General features: G+C 43.0%; 1 protein-coding gene across 4 annotated transcripts in view; it reads left to right on the top strand.

Moving 5' to 3' along the window:
- The window catches only part of ephb2b (eph receptor B2b), a 148,135-nt gene that overhangs the window by 76,629 nt on the left and 48,833 nt on the right, over positions 1–22,673 (top strand). The window lies entirely within an intron of this gene.

Here is a 22,673-nt window from a genome sequence, read left to right on the forward strand (position 1 = left end):
CAGTGGATCAATTTGTGGGTACATTTGGGCTAATCTGGCTTTACAGAGGTGAGCACGATGCACAACCTTAAACTGCAATAGACAGTGTTTTGCACAAATCGAGGATGAGTTGATGTTCCTCACTATATTTTCCCAGTCTGTTTCATTAATGGTTTCATCAAGATCCTGCTCCCAATATGTTTTAATGGTTAGCATCGAGGAAGACTCTATGGCTGAGATCATGCCAAGCAATTTAGAGATGGATTTCTTCCGGGTGGGATTGAAGATCAAAATGTTATCCAGAGTATTTTGAGGAGGTTTAATAGGGAACCCTGTGATGGAGGTCATGATGAGATGACGCACCTGCAAGTATCTAAAAAAATCTGAGTTAGGAACATTATATTTGTCGACCAGTTGCTGAAAAGTGGCAAATTGATTATCAAAAAATAAATCGTTAAAGGTCGTCAAACCGTGTCGCCGCCACCTCTGAAATGCAGCATCCAACAATGAAGGTTGGAAGAATGTATTGGATGCTATTGGAACTTGCAGGCTCATCCCTAAGTAACCAAAATGTTTCCTGAATTGATGGCAGATTTTAATCGAGTTATGTACTACAGGATTATCAATAGTCAGAGGTTTAGTCAGTGGGAGTGCTGCACCAACGACCGAGGGTAACAGACCAGGTCCAGCAGAAAGTTTTTCCATCTCCACCCACGGCGGTCCAACATCATAAGAGTAATGTGCCCAGTATGTCACACAAAACAGATTAGCAGCCCAATAATAATAGCGTAAATTTGGAAGTGAAAAACCACCATGTTGTTTTGCTTTCTGCAGATGTTCCTTGCGCAGCCGTGGTTTTTTGCCGTTCCATATGAACGCTGAGATAATAGAGTCAAGTTTTTTAAAGTAACTATTAGGGATATATACGGGGATGCTCTGAAATAGATATAGAAATCTGGGTAATACAGACATCTTAACCACGTTCACTCTCCCAACTAGCGAGAGGTAGAGGGGAGACCATTTAGCCAGGTCCTGTTGTATTGTCACCTGCAGTTTCCCAAAATTTTCTTTAAACAGATCACAGGGTTTTTGTGTTACAGTTATTCCTAAATAGACAAAGCTAGTTCTTGTTATCTTAAATGGGAGAGTAATTTCCTTCATGGCTGAATCAGATATGTTAAGTGGCAATAGCTCACTTTTCTGCAGATTTATTTTGTAACCGGAGATAGTTCCAAACTTACCAAGCAGTTCTAAAACGTGAGGGATAGTGTCTTTAGCCTTAGATATAAACAGCAGGAGGTCATCCGCATAAAGGGCTAACTTATGTTCTGTACCCCATCTTGAAATGCCACAAATGTAATTATTTTTCCTTATTGTTATTGCTAAGGGCTCGATGGCTAACACAAAGAGTAGTGGGCTGAGGGGGCAGCCCTGTCGGGTACCACGGTGCAGACTAAACGGTTTGGAGTAGGTATTATTAGTGAGTACTGTAGCAGATGGACAAGTATACAAAAGCTTGACCCATGATAGAAAGGATGACCCGACCCCAAATTTGTTTAGAGTCTCAAAAAGATATTTCCATTCAATCCTATCAAAGGCTTTCTCAGCGTCCATGGAAAGAAGGCATTCAGATTCGGTTACACTAGGGGTGTATAAAATATTGAAAAGCCGTCTAATACTAAAAAATGACCGACGGTCCTTAACAAAACCAGATTGGTCATTAGAGACTAGACTAGGCAGGACAGTTTCGAGTCGGCAGGCAAGGACTTTAGCCAGGATTTTATAGTCAGTATTCAAGAGTGAAATTGGCCTGTAAGAACCGCACTCTAGTAGGTTTTTATCCTTTTTAGGGAGTAAAGTAATACTGGCTTGGTTCAAACTATTAGGAAGAGTACCTTTGCAGAAAGAGTCTGCAAACATTGTGGTCATCAAAGGGGCCAGTTTTTCAGCAAAAGTAGAATAAAACTCACTTGGCAGACCATCGGGGCCTGGTGATTTCTGTGGATGTAAAGCCCTAATTGCTTTCAAGACTTCCTGCTGTTGTATAGGCGCATTCAACCTCGACAGTTCCTCTGATCTCAGGGTGGGTATTGGTAGGTCTCTAAAAAATTCAGAAAGAAGGTTAGAGTTGCACATATTATCAGAGCTATATAATTTGTAGTAATAAGATTGGAAAGCATCATTTATTTCCTGCTGGTCAGTCAAAACTGTGCCATCTGGTGCAGCAACCCCATGAATAACTTGCTTGGCCCTCGCACTTTTCAGTTGCCTCGCCAGTATTTCACCTGCCTTATCCCCATGTTCATACATGTTGCTCCGATTTTTCATTAACAAGTATTCAATAGAGTGTGATGTGAGCCTGTCATGCTCAGCACTGAGTGCCAAGCGCTTTTTATATAAATCTTGTGTGGGGTTTTGAGAGTGCCTTTGATCCACATCAGCTATTTGTTTTTCCAGATCTTTCTGCCTTGATACAGAATCACGTTTCTTTTTGGCCATAAAAGATATCACTTGACCTCTAAGATAGGCCTTAAGAGCCTCCCAAACAGTTGCAATAGGGACATCAGATGTTAGATTAAATTCCAGGAAAAAGGAGATCTGGTCTGAGATGAAATCTACAAATGTTTCGTCACTCAGTAAAAGAGAGTTAAATCTCCAGTGTCTCCTGGGAGAAAAGGAAGCAGGTATATTCAGTTTTAGCACAAGAGGGGCGTGGTCAGATATTACAATTGGTTGATAATGACATAGCTGAATATTTGGAGTCAATTTGTTATCTGTAAAGAGATAGTCGATTCTGCTGTAAGACTGATGCGCATTTGAGAAGAAGGAATATTGCCTGTCTTGTGGGTGTAAAAAACGCCAGATATCCAAAACGCCATAGGTGGAGAGGAATGATTGAACATGGGCAACAGATTTAGGTACAGAGTATCCAGGTTTCACAGACGACCTATCCAGCCCAGGGTTCAGGCATAGGTTAAAGTCTCCTCCCATAATAAGGAAATGTGTGTTAAGGCACGGTATCTGACCAAAAACGCGTGCGAAAAAGGAAGGATCATCGCAATTGGGAGCATAAATATTGACCAAAATAACACCAAGATTATAAAGTGAGCCAGTAACTATGATGTATCTGCCAGCCGGATCAGCCAGGACAGAGGAGCATGTAAAAGAGATATTTTTTCTTATAAGTATTGCAGTCCCTCTAGCTTTCCCTTGAAAGGAAGAATGAAAAAGCTGCCCCACCCAGCCACATTTCAATCGGTTGTGATCCGAGATTTTGAGGTGAGTTTCTTGTAGGAAGATTATATCCGCGCTATTTAAGGCCTTTTCTAACCAAACGGCAGCAACTCAAATGAAACCTGCAGTTTCAGTTTCTCACTTTCTCACACACTTTAAACTACTGTAAGTCTCCAACCATTGACACAATTACACGATCAGGCAAACGCTTACAGTTTAGTGTGAAGGCGCTGCTTTTCTCTGTGTCTGAATCAGCTGGTTTAGGTCAATTGCGTAAACTCTACAATAAACTGTTGCATATCAGCGCGAATCTGCTTTTGGAGAGCTCTAGTAATTCTTTAAAGGGTTAACGATGCATTCATGTTGGTGGGTTTGATTCCCTCCAGGGCTCATTTCCTTGGATAGTCAGTTTTCGGTCTACTGAAAGGGCCGTGTGTTCAGAGAAGAGTCTGAAAGACCATCCTGGAAACTAAAGTTCACACCTTTGTCTGGTCTGGTTTGTGTTCACACAAAGACTGGAACGGACCAAACTGCCTGGAAGAATCCTACTGGTTCTAAAATGCCGTTCACTTTTCTAAGACAAGAAGCAGGGAGAAAAAAAAGTGCTAGTTCTGCGAATCCTCCGATGAATTTGTAGTAGTGAGTGCGTGTACCTCCTCACTACTCCGTGTTTACCACTCTTTTCCTTGGTGCTCATCAAACTTGCCGGTGTGAATGCGTCCCTGGACTCACCCAGGACAGGAGAATCTCAGGAAAGGTAACTCAATCACATGACTCTACAGTGGCGTTTTCATTCACTTTGGAGATTATCAGCCACATCAGAAAGCCCCGGAGAACTGATGTCTTTCCTCCTCCTCTTTACTTATTCACTGACTTTCCAGGGACTGCTACAATCAGGCCTTTGTGGGCCGGCTTGTCTGTCATCTCCCTGGTTCTGTTGATGCGGGCCTCGTGCTGAGAGCGTGGTCTCCTCATACACCCGACCAGGGGTTAGCTAATTGTGCTTGTTGAGCCAGAACCTGCCAGAGTGATGATAAGAAGGTATTTGATGTCTTCAGAGGCATTTGGAGAGCTTGTTTTCCATGATATTCGTTTTTAGTTTGGGAAATGACTGTGTGGAAATCCTTAAAACACATGTCTGGAAACATAAACATACAGAACCACACGTGCATGCATGGACAAAGAGGTTCAGGAAGGGCTCAAAAGCTTATTTAGGCTTGACAGGGTATGTGAAGAATGATACACTTATCAAAAATAGTTGTAAAGGAGGAGCCCATAAAAATCACAGCCCATGATTGCAAGTGGTAATTTCCGTCTTTAATCAAATGTCTCTGGCGAGGAGATCTGGCAGACGGCCATGAATTGAAGGTTTTCTCTTAGCACGTCCTCATTAAAGCGGCAGCAAGTCAAGCAAGACCGACTCTACTATCAGCACATCTGGATGTAAGACTCCAAATATAACACAAACAGAGGAATATTTGGATTTGTTTTAGTGTAATTGCTTCATCTTTTCAGGAGCAGACAGAAAGCTTTCCAGAAGCTCCAAGGATGATCCACAAACGGACGTTAGCTTTGTCATGCTGAAAACCTCATCCACCGGGTATTTCTGCCAGGTGTGGAACTTGTAAAGATTTCATGACAATTCACATACGTGTGTTGTGGGTGAGGATTTCAGCCCCCCACCCCCATCCTCACTGGGATAATCCTGCTGTCTCCAGGAACCCAAGACTAATCTGCCAGTTGCTTTTTTGCAAGCCCTCGCTCATTTGAAGCTGCCTGGACCTCTGCCTCAACATCACGGCCCCCCAGTCCAGATCTGAAACCGGCCTTTGTGTGTTTTTTTAGCACAAGTGTTAAATAAATCGTTACGTCTGCACTCTACTGCAGCAACCTTCTGGACTTGTAGGTTACAGAAAAGCTCGTTTTGAGGACTCGCATGGCTGTCTATGAGACGGAGCAGCAGCTGTGAGAGCAGAGAGCCATCTGCTGAGCCATTATGTTTTTGACTATAACCGTTTTCAGGGTTCAGCATGAATGGAAGGGATGATCTACGGCCTGCATGAATGTGTCTGATCTCAGTACTGAAGCATGACCAAATAAACCAAATAAACAGAAAAAAATGCTCCGATGATATTTCGTTTAAAGACGTGCACGTTGTGGATCGTTAGGAAGGCTATCGGTTCCTTCTCCTCTAAGGACGGCTTGAGGGGAAGTGAAAACGTTTTTGGCTGCCTTTCATTTTTAAATCACATCGAGCCTTGAGGATGAAAATGCTGAAAGAGTGAGGGTTTTGTTTGCACACAGCCGGGCTTACCTGCTCGACTCTGTTGGGTTTTTTTCATTTAAAGAGTTTTGTGCTTTTCATTTTTTACATGCATCAGGTAAAAAATGGCATCAGCTCACACTTCTAGGTCTCAACGTGCATCACAAAAAGTGTATGTTGGTAAACCAGAGGACCACAGATATTCATCACAGCTAATAATCTAAAACAAATCATCCTAAAGGCCGTGTCACACACCCACTACATACTTTTTTCACGTATGAAATGTCGGCCTTTCGTGATTCATGTGTGACATGCGTAGCTCAAAAGTTCTTGTGTTGCTCATCCGTCGATGTGCTCAGATGTCCGTCCCGTCCGGACGACGGGCCTTTACAAGAAATCGGATCTTAGCTGTTCAACATTTTTGGTGGGTTGAGAATTACGCAGTTCATACGTATTTTAAGACGTTCTTATGCAATTGTGCCTGATTTTTCTGAGATGCATACACACAACCGTTCCACGTATGTCCAACAGACTTTTCACGGTTGTACCACCGAGGTATAACTTTTATATTGCACATATCACATTCAAATGACGTAATTGGCCCATGAATCACTAAAGAATTGCACACAATAATCGCACGGTCTACGTTGATTTATGACCGATTTTCATCCATGCAATGTGCGCAAAATGTACATAGCAGTGACACGGCCTTCAGAGGCAGCAGAGAAGTTTAGTGTGCAAAACAGGCCCCTCCCACTCCGCTCCCATACTCCTGAATAAGCTGGGTGCTTGAAGCTGTACAGCCACCACTGAGACCGCCGTGCCCCTCCTCTGGTAGAGCTAATTTTGTAATTATCTAGTGGTTGAAGATGAAGTGCAATCTTCTGATTTATAAAAGGTATCTCATGTTTAAGCAGGTTCTGCTTCAAATTAGTCAGTCTGATCACTAAATATAAATATGAGCGCGCTCTCACGCTGCATCTCTGATTGAACTGTTTCATTCATATCTTTCAGCGTCTGCCACAAAGGATGTGAGTGACTTTCTCCCAGCACCAACCTGCTCAGCCGTAGGATTTAGTTTGTAACTTGATGATCCTGTTTGAGGCTTGTGTCCCGCCCGAGTCACAGATTAGAAAGTATCACACTTCTGACTGTTGGGTCAGCTTTATAGTAAGTTATTCCATCATCAAGCAGAAAAAAAGTCTAAATTATAGAACAAAAAAAAAGAAGTTTTTCACCAGATGTTTTGCTTTTAACAAGATATTTACAGACTGGAAAATGTTTAAAGCTGACGCCTTAACTGCATTTTATAGAGAGAACTGAATGTATTCATATATGAGTTAAGCATCGGTCGCACACACCCATAAAGATCGTTGACCTGTACTGGTGCTGCAGATTTTTGGGGTCGTCCTGGCCCGTGGAGGGTTAAAGAGGAGTTGGCGTGCGTCTTGCAGTTCCCCTGAGGCTGTCACCTGGTGCACGTGACACGTTGGTGCCCATAGGACGTCCACACAAACTACTTTTTGTCTAATTTCATCATTTCTAACAGCCAGGCTACACGTATGGAGTGCACATTTGGCAAGTGAACAGAACTAACAGGCTTTTGGGGGGGGGTTGAAAAAAGTAAAATCTGTATTGCACGCCTGCATCTCACCTGTCGCCCGCAGCATGCCCGTAGAAAACGCGTGCATGAGCATTGTCTCTCTACGGGCTCACTGAGCGGTCGACCACTTTGCCGTTTCCTGCAGGTCACCTGCATGTCCAGAACCGCTTTGACCATCGCTCACCCGCAGACGGCCTAGATCCACCCACAGGGGCAGTTGGGACTAAGGCCCAGTTTATATGTCATAGTGATTTTTCAATCGCTCGGTTGTATTAGTTGTAAGGTCACCGGAAGGGAATCGCCCCAGTCGCAGCAAAAATGTCACACAAGCTGATGATGTCCTCCTGGATTGGAATTTTAAGCCCATAGTTCCATTGCAGGCACATTTCAACATTTTACCTTTATTTAATATTACGTGGTTAGAAGTCATAATGGTGGAGGAAACCTGATCCAGAAAATTGCTGTTCTTGCCACTGTTACTTCAAAAGAGGTTAGACCTTCATTAAGGCTCAGTTCCACCAAAATTCAAAAGATGACATTTCCACTGCATTCCTTCTTGCCTTCTTGCTAAAGCAACTATGACCTTGGCTATATTTGATTAAGATATGGAGCAGGTGGCAAATTTGACCTATTAAAAAAACAAACAAGGTTAAATTTGGAATATTGAGGCTTTTAAAGTACAAAAACAACCAAAAAAATAACCTTATAAACCACCTACGTTGTCTTGTCTGCCCCATTAATTAACTACAAACTTATTTATGAAGATAGAAAAATTAAATGTATGAATAAGTTTAAAAACAGAACCTTATAGATCCACGTATATATCAGTATCAATAAAATACCAAACCACTGAAACACTGGAGACAATCACGTCATTTGGCTTAAAAATCACTCAGAAGTTTGTCACAGTTATCGCAGACAGTCGTAGGTAAAACCGGCCCACTCCGGTGGGGGTCCAGGGGCCGATCACCATGAAGTCTTAACTGGGCGTTAAGGATGTTTGAGCTGCCTGATGACGGCCAAAAGGCAGTTTACAGCTGTTATCTTTCGTCTCCCTCCTACAATTCATCTGAATGGGAGAGTCGGTGCTGCCTCGTTAAATGCTTGTGGTCAGCGGAGTAGATATGATCTTCCATAACTGAGCTCCAGGGATTGATGCCGGAGATATGAAGCCCCCGCCTCTGAACCCGATACTCTCTCTCCGGCTGGGGGTCCGCCTTATCTCCATTTTGGAGGTGTGAGTGTGTTTGCTTTGGAGGGGTTACACAGAGACGGATCCGGCACCAGCTGCCACTTCCGATGCCACCCCCCTCCATTGCTGCCGTACCCCCCCCCCCCCCCCCCCCCCCCCCCCGCGCTGCAACGGCGCTCGTCCCCCCTGACTGGATTACACGACGCCCCTTTATGCCACCTGTCCATCAGCGAGGCTGCACCTTAGGGAGCCCTCACCGCTGAGCTTGGAAGTGCCGCTCGCCTCCTTTGTTAGTATTCTACCCCCCCCCCCCCCCCATTCTCTCCCCTCTCCTTTCTTTTGCCACCACGCTGCTTCATACAAAAACAGACACACAAAAAGACACATGCAGACAAGTGATTGCCTCTGTCAGCTATTTCCTACGTCTGCCTCCAGGCACAAAGGACTCCAGCGCTGCTGCCACCTCTGCGCTCATCGCTCACCTGTATGCAGGGAGGCCAGCAGCCGGGGCTTGTGGGTAACGAAATACTCCACTAGAATTAGCACAAAACCGATGACGTGAACAGGCCGTTTGTTTCCACGGTTGGGTGCTATTATATAATCAGGTGTGGTTCTCTTGATTTCTCATTTAGGACAAACCAACTCTGTTTATGTCCCCCCCCCCCCCCCCCCCCCCCTTTGGGTTATTCATCATGGATTCATCCCACCGCTCCCCCTCTCGTACCTTCTCCACCGCCGCTTCCTCCACCCATCCTCTCTGTCATCAGCAGTCTGCGGCTGTGATCAGGGCTGTAAGGTCCGGGTGCAGCCGGCGGAACGGAGCTGGGAAGCTGCCGTACATAGCAATAGCTCCTGCTGTTGCCCTGGCAACCGCCTGTCCTTGAGTAAAAGGGCACATTTGGGGGTTTGGGAGGCTGAGGTAGTGATGGCTACAGTCAAAACTCAGAAAAGAGTTCAGATGCGTTGACCTGTGCTCCTGAGGAGGCAGGGAAAGTGCAGGGACTGAGCCCTGAAATACATGAATCATATGCTCAGAAAGATGGCTTGAAACCTGAGTCAGTGTCTGCAGGGCTTTAAAGAGTCGGCTTTTTTTCTCATGAATTTTGAACTCTGTGTGCCGTTTGCAGTCAGTGGGCGTTCCTCAAGATGTCCTGCGTGCTGCTCATATGTTCCCATGAAGGCAGCGGTGAGCTGTTGGAACCTGCCCACGCCTTTTATTTGCCTCAACAATGACAGCTCGACGCTCTGACATCTGATCACCTTCGTGTCTTGCTTGTTTAGTTCCATATTCGGGCTCCGCACGCCCATTCAGCCAGGATCTTGCTCTGAGAGACGCCATTTTTCTCGTCACTTCTCGCTCTCTTGGGAACAGGAACTGTCATTTGGTGTTGCGTGACGCCCACAGTTAGTCTCCTGTACAGGAAGCTTGCATGAGGGGTTGGAAGACTTGGGATGAGAAGACAAACACAAACTGCGTCTCTAACACACCTTTGTGACTTGACACGGTCCCATTTATTGGTTGAATGCCATGAAGCTTTCAAGCCATTGTTTTCCTGTTTCTCTTTCTTTATTCTAGTATTTTCTGCCATTTTTAACTCCTTCTACAATTTTTTCATATATTTTAACCGTTCAACTCTCCAAATGTTCAGCTCTTTCTGCTTTTTCCAGCTGTGACTTTTGGTCCTTCAAATCCTTGAACTTTTCCAGATATTCCAGGATTTCCAGGATTTTTGCCTCCATTGAAATAAAGGGGAATCCCTGGTGCAGAAGCTCGCTGGTTCGATACCCGGCTCTGGAATTTTTCACAAACATATCTTTTTTTTTATTGTGCTGTTTTCACTTTATTCATGGTCAACTTCATGGTCATTTATTTATTTATTTTTGCTAAGTGAAAGTTTCATTTTCATTCAGCAATATGGCATCAACCCTGCATTTTCTTCTGGAAATGCAGCTCCTTGTAAAGGATGCTGGAGTGACGTCGATTGACAAATTGATCGCAAAGGAAGCGTGGATAGATCCTGGGCCATCAAAAAAGAGTAAAGCTATCTTTAAAAAAAATAAAATCCCTGTCGGCCAATCATCATCAACTTCCCTTTGAAGATTAGCATCGATGCACACTGGTTTTTTTCACAGAGACTTCTGGCAAATTTCTTGAGCACTGGATTTTGGAATTGTCGATTTGGATCGCTCTATGAAATAGTGAAGGCTCTATATGGTGCAGTATGTATTGACTAGTGAAGGAATTCGGACCCAGCCGTGGAGTTTTTCTTTGTCCTAAACTTCAGAAAGGTGTGAGCGTTCAGCCTCGGATTCCCACCCGTGGATGTAGTTCCTCATGTGGCTCATTTTTCCTGACAGTTGCTCAAAAAGAAACTGGAACAGAAAACACACGGAAGGTTTCTGTTGTCGGCACACCGTTGACATGACAACTATGAACACACGGGTCCAATTCAACAAGCTGTTGCCGGAAAAATGACAGAGAGACACGTTGTAATCTTACGTTTTTATCTACATTTTACCTACATTTATTATCTACTTAATAATAAATCTGTGTGTTTAAGTACATGTTTTGGTGCCGTTCGATTCAAAATTAGCTTGCATGGTGAAAAAGTGGGAACACCTGTGCTAAAAGGCAACTGGAAGGTTTTTATTCATTGTTCTTTGCTTATTAGTACATTAAGACATGTATTTATTGGATTTTGTTGTTAAACACAAATCATACATTGAGCCAAAACTAAAAAGGAGGTTTGAACCGAATCAACAATGACTTGCTGTATCCCTAATTAACAGTAATTATTTAAACCTGTTTAAGTAATTTAAATCATTTTATAATATATATAAATATAGATATACATTCATTTACTAATTTCCCCCGTTAGTAAAATGGAACATATAGCCGCCAGATTACAGAGTATGTCACCATTGCAAATGACATAGCATTATTTGCCCTGACTGACACTTTGTAGCACCGTTAATGACCTGTCATTATAAATAATTTCATACAATGGAAATCATTTAAGCATGACGTGGATCAGGACGGCTGACAAGCTCCTTTAAATGGAGATTAATACCAGTAGTGGGGCCAGTACATCTTCCGCCACACCCCAGCCATCTGCAGCCCGGCGCTCTGAAAGGGTCCACAGGCAACTCGACAGGACCCCCGCATCCTCCGGAGAGCAAGCTGTCGAGTGATCCGCCTGCATGAAATGACCCTTTCCACTGCTTCCCCTGGTCCATGTGTTGGCTCCCATGCCTGTCATTTTACTGCTGCATTTTTGCACCTCTTTTTTTTTTTAATTCCCATTGAAGAAAAATGGGAACCGAAGAAAAGGGGAGTGCAGCAGAAATTCCAGACGTTATTACAGTGCTTCATGCGCGGGTCCCCTGACTCTCCTTTCATCTCCGTTTCCCCCCTTTATTGACAGGTGGTAGTTATCAGTCCGTATGGAAGTGCTGTGGTTAAGATGGGTTCCAATGATTTTTTTTCCCGCTCTGGTATTTATGAGCTGATACTGATCATGAAAGCATTGCAGTCTAAGACACAGGGCTCCTGTCTTCTCAAAGTTTGCACCAAAAAACACTTTCTAGTGTAATTCAGTGAAATTTTGCTGCATGGAAGGAGAACATTAGAATTTGAATTCATTTAAATCTTTTCTCAGATTTAGACTTCAAAACCTGAAGTCTTTTTTTTCATCCTGCGGATGAATCCGTGATCAAAACTGCGTCCTGCAACAATGTGAAATCAGACTTGTCATGTCAACGTCGCTCTTGGCGCCATCATGGCTTGATGGGTAGACCGAGTTCTGCTCTGACACCTCACTGGACTGCGGTCAAATGCAATCAAAGCGGACAGTCTTGATTTGTTTGATGTCAGAGTTCTTGATGCTGGAATGTCGAGCCGTTTGTTTTCAGATAGAGAAGAAGCTGCAGTGTGCAGAAAGAACTGAATGAACAACGTGTGTAGATGTGGATTCTAACCAAACATCTTTTTTACCTAATGCTCACACGTTTGTTTTGGTCTGTAAAACCTCGTCACAATGTAGTGTGACCAAAAGACAGACGTTCAAAAAGCTTCAAAACGTTAAATTTCTTAATTTGCAAACATGGATTTGCTGTTCTCCTCTCTGCCTACCGTCACGATTAGATCTCCCATCTTTTGTTGGCTCCATGGACTGACTGACCCCCCCCCAAACAGGAAGTACCCACAAACGGCAAAAAAACAAAATCCCATAGACATCAATAGAGAAATAAACAAATAAACTGACCAATCAGATGCCTCAATAAAAGAAAATATCCAATGTTCCAAACGTTTGATTGACAGGATTCCCCCCCCCCCACCTGCTTTTGAGTGGTAGGGCTGTGACCTTCCAATAAGCCCACTCCTCATTACTGAGCGTGGTTGCATTAAAACTCACACTGACTCCGACCAATTATTGCTTGCTGACGTTTCTCCAATATGGCGGCATCACAGAAAAATGGCGTCTGAATGACTTCATTTGGTTGGAGCCAAAAGGGAAAATGTTCGTAGCTTGTTTTATTTTTAACATATCTTGTGTAGCTGACTGGATATGAACAAAAAAAACAAAAAACCTTGTGTTTATCTGCTACAGACGTGTTGATGACGATCGTCACATCTCAGAACTCTAGCATGAAAAGCTCTATGCTTTCATGGGAATAACCTTTCAAAATAAAGTGGAAGCACTTTTATTGTTTTAATATTCCATGTTTTTGGTGAAAAAAACATTGGTAATGTCATTCAAATTTGGTGCTGTATCCCGTCTTTTTTTTTTTGCCAGTTTCATTTTTGGCTTTCGTTTAGGGGATAATGAAAAATAAGGTCACTTACTGGGAAATTAATTCACACCAGTTGTTCCAGGACCAATATTTCCATCACACAGTATTTTTAGCCACTGCTGACATTCTGAGGCAGCACTTCAATCTTCTTCTTTGTCCTTGTAAATACCAAACCTTCTGATGGCGAGGCTTGTATATGCGCCACATATATGAGGTTAAACCCCTGCAGCATGAGCTGAAATTGTCTTCTGGGCAGCAGCCAGATGAGGTTTATTAGTAACTCGAGGCTTTATGGTGTCAGTTTATTTTTTATTTTTTTTGTATATGTATCAGAAGTAGATGGAATTAGAGGAGCTCTGGATGTGTGTGTGTGTGTGTGGTGTTTTGGGTTTCCTGGAAAAGCGTACGCTGCACGTCTGCACCTTCGGAGCTCATCTCCCAGGTGTCCCACATTTAGAGCTAATCTGCTGCTCACTTTGGCTCCAAATCTCCCTCAAAGGAATGAGTCTGCTGGAAGGAGGGGGATCCGGGATCAGAGCTCTATGGCAACTGCTGAGAAGATGCAGCTTGCAGCAAAAAGCTGAGGAGAAATGTCGCCTTCCAGGCTCTGAACGCTGGCGCTCCGTGTCCTCTGCAGGACACAAACACATCCAGACATTTGCACAGACGTGTGCAAAATTGCATCTGTGTTAGAGAATTTAAACTTTGTTCGATGCTCTTTATCAAGCTACCTTGTGATTCTTCATGACAGAATTAGATTCAATTCATTCACTGTGTTTAAGAACTGGCCGGAGTGACTCCTCCCCCTGGGGTTCTAAACAGGAAGTAGAAAAGAAGCCAAAACCCCATAGACTTCTACAGAGAAACAAACAGCTGTCACCCAGTCTGGTCAGAAGAACCATTCTGGCTCTGAAACCCTTTCTTAAACATCTTCTTGATAATCCAACGTTCAAAGCGTTTGTCAGATTTTGTGTAGCTCGCTTTGACGCAGTCAGGGTGTGGCCTTCCAACGAGCTCACTCCTGATTGGTGAGAGTGGTCACCATAGAAACGTTGCATCACACCAACACGGATCAACCACTGCTAACGGACAATGTCTAGCTCTAGGATGGGCAACTCCAAGAGCCACATTCTTGCATGTTTTCCAACATACCCTGCTCTGATCAGTTCTGATTGGCTGAACACACCTGAACCAGGTATTCAGTCATGAGTAAGGTTTGGATATCTGGAAATAATGCAGACTCAGCAGCCCTCGACTTACCCATCCCTAGACTGGCTCCAACATGGCGGCGTCCGTGTCGCCAAAACATGGCAACTGACTTGACTTCATTTTTGGGGTTGAAATAAACCGTTTCACTCGGTCCATTTTTATTTAAATTACAACCACCTGAAGCTTCAAACAACGGCTCCAGAGCAGTGTTGGTGATAGAAAATTGGCCCAGTTGGTTTTGTTTGATGCTCATAAGTAAAGTTTATTAAAAAGATAACCTATGAAAAGACCCTGGTCCATCCGTTGGTTGTTGGTTGCTGGGTTTGCACAGGTCAGCAGTTCTGGTTTTGTCCTGCCAGACCTGCTAATTGCACAGGACACAGAAACCTAAGGGGAGAGATGAATATATCATTTGTGTACGTGTGGGGTGAAGCGGAAGCCAGTTGCCTAATAGCTTTCACACAAGCCTGATTGAATTAGGCGACCAGGAGGACCGCGTTCCTAATTGAATCACGAGAGTCTGTGTTGCAAACAGTACCGGCTTGTGTTCTCTGTGGAAGCGCTTAAAAGGAAGTGGGGGGCCAATGGGGGGGGTTCAGGCTCGTCTTCACTCCTGAGGACCGACTCTCCACTTGCGGCTGCTCTGCTTTATCTGACTGTCATTTCTCAGGGTCACGCTCCATTTAGACGGGAGCCGCTGAAAGCTGGGCTGTCTGCACGTACCGCATGTGTGCATGGATGTGCTTAAAAAGCTGAAAACATGTTGAAATCTCCTCCAAAACAATGACTCTGTGTATTCAGATCGCTTTGAAAGTCACCACTTTACATGATTTTTTTCTTTAAGCTGCACCACAGCCGACAGAGGCTCACAGACGTGCACGGCTCTGAGAGCCTCTTTGGACACAATGGAGCGCAGGGAAATACCAGCATCCGTGCACACACAGTCCCTCTGATGCTGACCGTTTTCACTGCTTTCAGCACTTTTTCCTGCTGTGCTCACAAATCCTATTCCCTCAGGTTTTATGCCTCTCATCCCCCCCCCCCAGCAGCCTTGTCTTTCACACCTTAAACACAGCACACGCACACACATGCACAGCCCATGCCCATCTTCTACTCCTTTGTCTCTTCTCTAAGAGTCTGTTCATTAAATAAAGCGTTTTTTTTTGGATTGGGGGGGCATTGAGTTCTCAAAAGACCAAACGAGGAGAAAAGGGTGGAAAAGGGGGGGGCTGGAGCTGCTTTAAACACCCCCCCAGCCTGTTGGACAAAGAGTTTCCCTGTGAGGTGCTGTGGATGAGAGGCGGTGGGTAAAGGACACTCCAAAGCTGCTGCTTTTGCCGTTCCCCCCCCTTTCTGCCTCTGCTTTACAACATATTAGAGCCGGGACCGGCCATCACCCCAGCTGATCGTCCCGATGCCGGGGACAGTGTCAAACACCCGCCCATGGCTTGGGACCTCTAATTGCAGCGCAGTTGTTGTTTTTTTTTTACGCGTTTCTGAGATAATTTAAATTTAAATAATCCTGTTGTAAATTTTTTCTCTCTCGCGTCGATACGCAGGAAATGTTCAGAAAACCTTTGAAACAAAAAGAAAATGACCTGCAATAAAACCTGACGAGCACCCTGGCGCAGTGACTTCACAGCTCCTCCTGAGCTGTTTTTTTCTAGCAAAAGCCTCTAATTAAAGCTTTTATGTTGCTATATATTATTAGCAGTCATAAACATTGGCAGACATAAGCAGCTGGGCGGTTGTGTGTGTGTGTGGGTGTGTGTGTGTGTGTGTGTGTAGGGGGGTGGGGAGGTATGTTTTAAGATGGAGTGGTGTTAAAGCCTCATCAAAAACAAAAGCACAAACGCAGGACTTGGGATTATTTTGCCAATGTTGGGTTGAGGAGTGAAGAGCCTGGAAGCAATTTGAGATGATCTGGACCTTTTGACACGGCTACCACCCAATTGGGTCTGAAGTGTTTATAATTCTCCTCAAACTTCTTCTATGCGGCTTTTATTCTTGACTCAATGCCACGTTCCGTTGTCACTTTCCTTCCCAAACCCGTGCTGAGGCCGCTCTTCTTGATGATATTAATAGCGTCTGGTAGAATAAAGGATGAGCTTGAAGGAGACTTGTCGGTGGAAGAATCATCCAAAAAAAAAAAGATCAAACAGCTCCACTGCACCAATCTGAGCAGGCAGGGAGGTGGGGAATTAAAGCCTTGATGGGGTTTTTAATCACTGCTCTCCATTTCTCGACTTTTCTACATCTGACGCCGACCAACTGTGCAGCTCTTCAAATCTGACATCTGAGTTCAACATGGAAATTCCCCGCATATTTTACCAGTCATGTCAAAGTACACAGGAGCGCCAAAACATGTCATCAAGTGTCCCTTTGAACAAGCTGGCTCGGGTTTCTTTTAACCAATAAAAATGAGTTATCTTAGCTTTTACATTGATTTTCCTAACTGATTCTACTTCAGTCTGACTTGGTATTTATTTCTGAGTATTTCTATATTGAAGTTGTTGTGAATTCTGAGTTCATGCAAAAATGCAGTTCAAAAAAAGATTGTATTGATGACGTCTCCTGCTCTGCTCCTTTCTGATGCATCCACTGTCAGTGGAATCTGGATCAGAACTGTACAGCTGGACAGCTCTGATATTTTTTGCCATTTTGTTGCACCGCTCTGAGGGGCTGTAAGCTAGCAGGAGAGATTGTAAACAAAGAGCTCTCAGCAACAGGGAGGGAAAGAGGGGCGTGTTGCTCGGCGCCACCTTGAACTCAGAAGGGGGACTTCTGATGAACACCTATGTCACAGAAAACGACACAGAAACGGCGTCATCATAATTAAAAACGGATCAGAAGACGATCGGCGTGGATCTTATGTCAGCCTAACAATGTTTCCGATTTGAGCTCTGTTAAAGAGAATTTTTGGATTTCAACAGGGAGAGACATTTATTTGCGTTACAGACAAATATGCATGAATTAAGTCCATAGTTTTTGGTGGTTAGGGTCTGGGCCAATGACGTCTTGCATCTTTGGAATGAACTTGAAACAAAAAGGCTACATCCTCTCATTTGTGATTTAAAATGTCTAAATAAAATAAACCTGGACCATCGTGAATAAACCCCAGAGTCTAGACACTGATTGTGGTTAGAGGCCAGACCGTGTCGACGCATCGCTCCAGGTGGAGAACAGGGCGGAGGAAGGCTGACGAAATGTCCAGAAAGCAAAGAGACAACCCATCAGGAATTTCGACTGTAATGGGCAGAGAAGAGAGGCAGGCTATTTAGCCGTCGGTTGGCGATGGTGTGTAGGGTGTTGTACCTGTACCTGTGAGTGAGGTAGATCTTCCTTATTGAAATGTTCTTCACTGGTAAATCACTAGAGTGGTGAAGTGAATCCTTCCTGACATTCACCTGAAGAGGTCGCACAAAAGTGGACTTCAATAAAACACTTCAACAAGAAAACACTGAGATGTCTTAGAAATGGAAATTTGTTGGATTTTCTTAGACTCTTGAAACAAAACTACAGCTTTCAGGAGAACAGGAAGTGAAGGTTAAAGTCAGTGAGTCTATAATAATAATAAATATAATATAATTTCTGCTTCCTAGTAATACAAATGGAAACTCTTGAAATAGCAGCAGACAAACATCACATCAATGATGTCTGTGCATTTGCAGCCCCCTTTGATTAATGTCGACTGGTTTGTTGTACAAACAGATGGTGTGTTCGGCTTTTTGAAGTGATTTTGGTGAGGATCTAGATGTGATCCAACTAGATGTGATCCCATCAACTAAACGTAGTCATTTCTGTGTCCATTTATACTACCAGGGATGTCTCGATGAGCATGTTGGACAGAAATGTCAATAAGTTTCTGTTTAATATATTAAAAGTGTGAGTTTAAACGTCTTTTTTAAGGACCTAGATTTAGTAGTAAATTTAGAACCTTCATAAAAACGTACAGAATGCAAAACGTTGATGTTTTAAATCACCTTTTTGAAGTAATCTTTTGGCTTTTCTGCTGTTTGTTTTACTTTATTCAAATTAGACACATATTTAAATGTTTTATTGTCCGTTCTGTTCACAGTGGAATGGTGAAAAGTGCAGTGATCATAGAATATAAACTGTTACAATGGGTTTTTTGCTGTTGGGAGCATTAGAGGATTGTTATGTCATGTTTGCAAACATGATGAAATATTAATGTCTCCTTCATCAAGTCAAAGCGCCATCTTTCCCCATGATTTGAACGGCAAATGGAACGGCCTAAATTGATGGAAAAAGTTGATGTCGGATGGTTTGGTGGGAGAATGTAAATCACCCACCAGTGTGTTATCCATCTGCAGCCGCTGAATATTTAAATAGAGCGGCTCTATTAGCCTGGCATCATGTGGCTTTGTAAATACGACTCAATTATTTCCATTCATTTTCCTGAAGTCATTGCTCGGGTTGTTAAGCACAGTCTGCCGAGTGTTACGGCTCAAATGTTTAATGTGGACAAACTAATTCCCCGAATGCTTCGCCTGAAAACAAATACCAAACACTGGCGATGCCCACCTCTTCCATGTGGATACCCCCCCGTGCTGTTTCCAACGGTGCCGTTCCAAGCCCGCACTCCCATCCACAGCGCCGGGCCTCCGAGGTCAAGTTTTCCCCAGAGCTGCCGGCCAGGACTCGTTCACAGAACCCCTGAGTGGCAGCGAGAACGTCCAGGACTCCTGTTTTCTCCCCAAAATCTCTCATCCTATCAGTCAGGAAAGGAGGGAATCATATGAAGATAAATATCATATGCGGTAGTTACAACTGTCCTCATGGGGCAGATATGGGCTGTTTGGGGGCAAAAATGGTCAAATCTGTACGGATATGTGAGAAAAATGGTCAAACCTGTTCAGGACATGCAGGGAAAATGGTCATACCTGTACGGGCCTTTGTAGAAAAGTGGTCAAAACTGTGCGGGACATGCGTATGAAATGGTCAAAAACTGTTCGGGACATGCGGGTCGCCTTCTCGAAATATTAAGGTCTTATAGAGAAAATTTTAAATTAAAAAAAAAACAAAAAAACGTCAGTGTTTGTAACATGTTTAGTTTCTGTTTCTGTTTTCTGGACGATAGGTCATAGTGAACCCTTCTACAACAGATGAGGGTTCTCGTAAAGATTTTTTATTTTTTCAACACTCCTTCCCCCATGTCCTGGGCAGGAAGCACAATAAAGACGGTTATAGGAGCCTCAAGGGAACCGCAGTCGCATCATCTCTCTATGGTGCAGCGGGATTTGAGCGTCAGGTCTGTCAGTGGAGTTTAAATTGAATGAACTCGTTGATGGAGGAGATCTGTATGGTGGGACATTGTTATTATTGCACTAACACTAGCCTTACATAGTAGTGGATGCTCACCCTCATCAACTTCTGCAAACATTAGGATGATAATAAAAGGAGTTATACAAAGTTTACCTCAATCCGTTATTAATCATTCTGCCATATATGGTATGGCGACTTACCCAAACACCTCCACTATTTCCCGGATGCTGAGGCCACGCGCATGGACAGGGATGTTGATGACCGGTCGTCCTCTTTCATGCAAAAATGCAATCCCCCTTTTTGCTTAATCGCTTTAATGATGTCACAGAATGAGCTGTGTTTAAGTAGAATTTTGAAGTATTGATTTTTCATTTTTGAGTATTTCGATGCAGTTACATTGTGACAATGAAAAAGCATTTCAGTTCATCCATTTGAATTGTCAAATTAGAAATTTCTAATTGAATTTTGCTACACATTTACCAGAGAACTTTTTGAAAATGAAATGTCAAATACCATTTTCTGTATCATTTTAATTATGTGACAGAATGAGCGGCGTTGAAGAAGAAAAAGAAAAACTGTTTGGGCGGATTGCTTTTTCATTTTATTTTTGAGTCAACGAACGCAGCTTTATTGTGAAAATGAAAAATCATTTCCGGTATTGACTTTTATTTTGAATCATGAAATACAGATGCTTCCATAGAAGCTCACCTCATGAACCGGGACACGGAGACGTGATTATTGATGATTGATATACAGCTAATGCTTCCATGTAGTGATGAGGCTAAGCCCTTTGACAGTAGCTCCACCCACACGCGTCTGGAACAGCAAGTCTATGAACACAGTTTTGGACAAGCGTCCATTTGCCGTTTGAACCGCATTTGGTGTGAACTCAGCATATTTAAGAATGTGTCACTGCAGAGACAAACGCCTTCGTGTGGATGTGATGTTGAAGATGCTTGCTGGTGAGGCTTAGACTTACCAAGGATTTAGTTACACCTGTACATGTCCATGAGTCCTTGTTCTTTGTCCCGACTGGGAAGGTGACGGTGGGTTTTCAGCTTAAAGTGTTGCATCTTTATGACAAAAACTTCAGAAAGAGACCAGGACTAAGTTTGTGTTGACCTGTTTTACACGCAGCTGCAGAATTGTCATTTTCCAGATGTTAGATCTTAGCTAGAACTACGGCCAAATGATGCTTTATTTAGTTTTGGAGACATTTGTGAGTCGTTTTGTTCAAAGTTTTGTAAATGCAAAGCTCAGTGGACAGGAGAAACCTGCGTTAGCTCCATGGTTTTTACTTTGAATCAATGTTGTGTTTAAAAATAGTGAGATCCATACAGGAGAAGCGTTCTTCCTCAGCAGGGCACTGAAAGACCTGAAGGGCTTCTTCATCTTCAGAGAAGCAGCAGGTCTCTGGTGGGAATTTTCTGGTTACTGTACTTCCAACCCCTCTGGACTTTCTTCTCCATGGTCGGGGCAGGTGGGAGCTGCATTACCTGAAGCTAAACCACAAAGGTTTTTGCTTTTTTCTTTCTTCTTCTTTTTGGCCCGAGATAAAAGAAAAGCACTCGCCACGTTGTAGGTGCAAATGCCCGAGAACATTTCTTTCATTTATTTTTATTTTCCTCGTTTTGGAGCAAAAGCGAGTGTAGATTGGAGGATAAAGAGATTTGTACGGACGGGTCTGGTTTAAGTTGTTCATCAGAGGTGAATGACGCCTTTGTGACGCACAGATTTGTTGCTTTCGTGTGCAGCGGGAGACTCCGGCACACAATCACATGCACTAAAATTTAGTGGCCGACAAAGTAATTACACCCCTCCAGCTCTGTGATAAATCTAATTATTATTACTTTGTTTGGGTCTCCAGAAAAAGACCTTTAAAATGCTCTTTAAAAAAAAGGAAATGTGATATTTTTGTGATAGCTGTGGGGTGAATATTTCAGAGCAACATGTTGCCATGTCTGCAGAAAAAGCAGCTAAAAGTGTTGTGTGTTTTATTGTGGTTTATCCTGGTTGTTCTTTTATCTCGTCTCTTATCTACACTAAATTATGAATGAAAAGCAGCTCATGCAATGCTGAATTCAATCAAAACCAGTCTGCTGCATGCGTAAAGATGATTTTAATACATTCCAGAAAAGAATCTTGGGGCTTAAAATAAGTTAAAGCTGAACATTTTGATGTTTAATGCCTTGTACACTGCAAACTATTTGATCCTTGCCAAGATTTTAAACCTCATTTTTGGACATTTAATAGATTTATCCAGATTTGAACTTCTCTTTCCTCTACAAGCTTTTCTCTAAGTCAGCACAGTTCCTAGAAATAAGGACATTATTGTTAAAGTTAGTCCAAATCCCTTTTTATCTTGAAAAAGAAAAACTTGATTTAAGACAAATCAAATTCTTTGATTTCAGAAATGTTCAATGGACATTTAAATGCATTTTACGAAACAGAATTACTTCATAACACGGAGAAGCCTGTTAAACAGTTTTTACCATTGAACACAGTTGCTTTAAAGACCACAATATGAGGGTTTATTGAGAGTGACCGACTTGTCCTTAAGGCCGTGTTACACAGCCACTGTATACATTTTGCATGTATGAAGTTTCGGTCTTTCGTGATACACGTAGTACTTCCTTCATTCGTCATGTCCGTCGAGGGTTTCGGCCGACGGGTCTTTACCTGAATTCGGTTTTGAGCTGTTCAAAACTTTTGGGCGGTTAGGAATTACGCAGATTACGCGTATTTCACTTAGTTTATATGCAATTATTACGTAAATCTTACGAAATGTGTGTGATTTTATAATGTAAATGTGTGTCTTTCTACAACCGTTCCACCTATGTGTAATGGACCTTTCACGCATTTCATATAATAATCACACGCGGTTCATGGTCTACGTTGGTTTACGTGTTCTTTGCGTGGTTTATTCGTACGTCCTCCGTGGTTTTAACGTGGTTCAGTCCTGATCCATCTGTGAAAATTTCACAGAAAGACTATAACTTTTCTCACTTTTTCCATGTATGACCAATTCTCACCCAGAGGCTGTGCGACACGTTACTTAAGATCTTATTTTTGTTTTGTTCACGTTTTGTTTTAAAATGAATAATTACCACTCA

Source organism: Oryzias latipes, chromosome 5, assembly GCF_053564925.1.
Source record: "Oryzias latipes strain Hd-rR chromosome 5, Olatipes_Hd-rR_3.1".
Taxonomy (NCBI): Eukaryota; Metazoa; Chordata; class Actinopteri; order Beloniformes; family Adrianichthyidae; genus Oryzias; species Oryzias latipes.